Source organism: Vicugna pacos, chromosome 16, assembly GCF_048564905.1.
Source record: "Vicugna pacos chromosome 16, VicPac4, whole genome shotgun sequence".
In the NCBI taxonomy this organism is placed as follows: domain Eukaryota; kingdom Metazoa; phylum Chordata; class Mammalia; order Artiodactyla; family Camelidae; genus Vicugna; species Vicugna pacos.
Window position 1 is genome coordinate 28,826,591 of NC_133002.1, and position 3,661 is coordinate 28,830,251.

A 3,661-nucleotide genomic window follows, 5' to 3' on the forward strand; every position below is an offset into this window, starting at 1 on the left:
ACGCATTTCAGGCAGCTTACAGAAGAACAGATACTAAATAAACAGGTGAGAAAATGGAGCCAAGTTCAGACAGTGAGGCTAGGAGGCGAGCCTGTGTGAGGGTTGCAGGCGTGAGACACACGCCTCTGCCCTGTGACTTATAAGATCGACAGCAGCAGTGTGCTTCAAGCTCCCAGCAGACACAGGGAAGCAGGGTTTGTGGGAGATGCTTACTGGCTGTGAAATAAATAAGTGGCTTAGGAGAAGCTCAGCCTTTCCAGCTACTAAGGCTCAGGAGAATATTTTGAGTGTCTTCCAAAATCAGAGTATGGCATCTTTTCTTTTTTCAGAGTTCTATGTATAGTTGGTTACATTCTATACCTGGAAATTTCTCCAAAACTCCTTCCCACGTGAGTCCCATGGCTCGGGAATTGGGTGGTTCTGCTCATTGACGGGGGTTGGCCAGAAACAGAAAATGAGAGCCTCAAAGGAGCCTGGGATTTGTCAGTTATGTTTTGTCAGTGCTGTAGGGTTCAAGAAATGCTTTCACCATTTCTCTCCATCTGAGGCAGCAGCGTGATGTCTTACCAGCATCAGGAGCTCAGGGCCACAAGATGGTGGGGGTTGACTGCACTGCCGTCAAGACAGCTGAGCTAGTCACTGCAGGTGTGGTTCTTTTACATACTGCATTTCATGTTCTTTACTAGAATGTTTCAACAGGGAGTTAATTAACTGAGTTAATTAACATTTAACAAATATGATGCTTTGTTGAAAAGACAGTTATAGGCAGAATATAAGCTGTGAAGTCTTTAAAAACGGTTTCATTACTGAAATTTCATTTGGGTAGATACACAGTTTATCTTATATATACCTCTCTTTTAAAGTAACAAAGAAACAAGACAGAAAAGGCAGAGGATGATTTCTGTTCTTCCTCTCGGCTTGCAGGTGCCCTCACCCCCAGTAGCATCAATCCAGACACCAGCACTGACACTGGCCGTGCTCAGAACTGCCTCAGGCCTGAAGACACTGCTGACAAATAGAAGGGGATCACGCCCTGTTACAGCAGGTGCTCTCAATTTGTGGGTCCTTATGTAACTGCATGGTGTTAATCAGGATCGCCCGTCCTACATTGTGTGATGCTGCTGCCTTGTCTCCTAGTTACTTGTTTCTCTAAGTATTCTTGTATTATTCTCCAATGCGTAGTACTACACACCTAAAAATGCTTTTTTTCAGATGAAAAAGAATGTGCATTTAAAATAATAAGTCTGAAAAAGTGGGCAAAAGAGGCTATCCTTGTCCCGCTATTCAAAGATAATAATTAACACGTTAACGTATATTTTCATCAGTGTGTATCACCTCTGTCATAAAAAACCAGAGAGCACTCTGTGACTGTTTGCTGTGTGGACACCTCCATTTTCCATTTGGCTTTTTATATGTTTTTCTACAATATTCTATCTCCTCTGGCATGATTTTTGATGACCAGTATAGCATTCTGTCTTGTGGAGGCATCGTCCATTTTACTTCGGACTTAAATAAACTTTTAAATTCCAAGTATACTTAAGTGAAATACTGAAAAGAGAACTGTGGTGGTACAGGAAGACCCTACCTCCCTTCCCCTTATTTCCGAAGATTAAAAGCTGTTGAAAATTTGGTATATATATTTCATGACCTTTATGCCTATGACATACATATATACACACATATGAGAATTCCATGTATACGTGTGTGTATATAAGCTTTATTTAAAAATGAGACCATACTATATGTTTTTCTGCAGCTCGCTTTGATCACTCAGGTGTATATCATAGACGTCCTCCCACTCCAGACTCACCCGGTCCTTTCAGATAGAGTGGAGGGGTCTCCTGATTTGCGGGTGTGGTCTCTTTCCCACGCACACCTTTGGTGAGAGAATGCTGTGGACAAGGCCCTGGACCACGGCGAAACGCCGGCTCCCTCATTGCTCGCAGCTCGTCGTGATTTACCGCATCATTGTCTTGATGGTGGACAGTTAAGTTTTCTCCATTTTCCACTGTCAGAAAGGATATTTGACTGGCATCCTTCTTGTACAGACATTCCTGTGATCTTTTATGAGTATTCCTTTAGTTAAGGCTTCTGGAAATTTAGTCCCTGGATGTGACATTTGCATTCATCACAGACTCCTTTCAAGTGACTCTAGAAATTCCTTCCATAGGGGAATGAAAAGATGCACAATTACTTATGTAACGAATTCTCTATTGCTGGATATGATTTCACTTCAGTTTTTCTTCCCACCATTGTAAACAGTGCTGTGTAAATGCCCTGATGGGTACATCTTTTTGGACTAAATTTGTTTTTTCCTAAAGGAAACGATTCGTAGAAGTGGTGTTGAGTCAGTGTGTACGTACGTTTTTCAGAGTTTACATATCCATTGACATGTCGTCCTCTGAAAATGTCGCTCATGGTTTCTTCTCCCACAGATGGACACTAGCTAGAATATCTTTTAAAAATATTTGCCAATATGATGAGCAAAAGTGCTTTTTCATTGTTTTAGTTTGCATTTGATGACCAGTGAGGTATTGAGCATTTTTCACTCATTAGCCATTTGACTTTTTTAAAATGAATGATTCCTTTTATCCTTTGCACACATTTAAGTGGGGGAGCTTCTTGTTGCTTTGTGAAGCTCTTTGTATGTTATGAACATTAACTTCTTGTCTTCAACAACATGTATCACAGAGCTTTTTCTTGTCATTTCTTGCCTTTCATTTTGTTTAGGAGGATTTTTATTTTGGTAGTGTCTCAAAATATTCTTATGATAATAAATGTATTCCTTATGGGTTTTATCTTTGACATTATTCTTAAAAATAATTTCTTATACTGGAATAAATCTCCTCTGTAGGTTTTTTTTTAATCTCTAAGATGGAGATGATAATAGTGCTTGTTAATGTAAGGGTAAGTTGAGTTAATAAGAGCAAAGTGTTGTATTTGCTGTTATTAGTACTTTTTAATATTTACATCACTGTCTGTAATTTATCTTGTGGTCCTTATGAGAGGAATAGTATTTATTCTTTCCAGGTGATTCTCAGATTGTCTCAGGACAATTATTGAAGTCATACTTTTCTCTTTGATTTGAAATCCCACCTTTACAAAATACTTATGTACACTAGAGTCTCTTTTTGAGCTCATGGTTCCCTTCTGTCAATCTGTCTTTCTTACTCCAGCACCATAACTTACATATTGTAAAAATTTATTTAATAATTGGCAGTCTGAATTTTTTTTGATTCTTTTCTTCCATCCCAAATTTTCTTGTCTAGTATTATGATTTTATTATTCCTGAAGAATTCCAAAATATTTTGTTCAAGTTAAAAAAAATCAGATTGGAGTTGTCATGGGATTTTTTAGTAAGTTTTGAATTATTCTGATGAGAACTTACATCTTTACAAAACTGCTTTCCTCCATGCAATTTGTTTATGTTTCTACATTCTCACCTCTTACTTTACCCCTCAGTACAGTCCTGAAGTTTCTCCATTTAGAACATGGGCATTATTTTTTAACTTATTCCAGATTATTGTTTCTGTTTTTGTCAATTTTGTAAGTGAAAATTTTTTGCTATTATATTTTTAAACGCTTAAAACTGAAATTTAGAAAGGAAGATTCGGTTTCTAAATACTCACTTTGTAATTTGTCATTTAAAATTGTAAGTATT

At 37.8% G+C, this 3,661-nt stretch overlaps 1 long non-coding RNA gene across 1 annotated transcript; it reads left to right on the forward strand.

Annotated features, from left to right (window-relative positions):
- Window positions 1–384: 384 nt before the first annotated feature.
- LOC140686263 (uncharacterized) lies at window positions 385–2,029 on the forward strand. The gene is made up of 3 exons (XR_012059968.1): window positions 385–645; window positions 925–1,045; window positions 1,757–2,029. It is a non-coding gene; the product is annotated as an uncharacterized lncRNA (long non-coding RNA).
- Window positions 2,030–3,661: the final 1,632 nt, after the last annotated feature.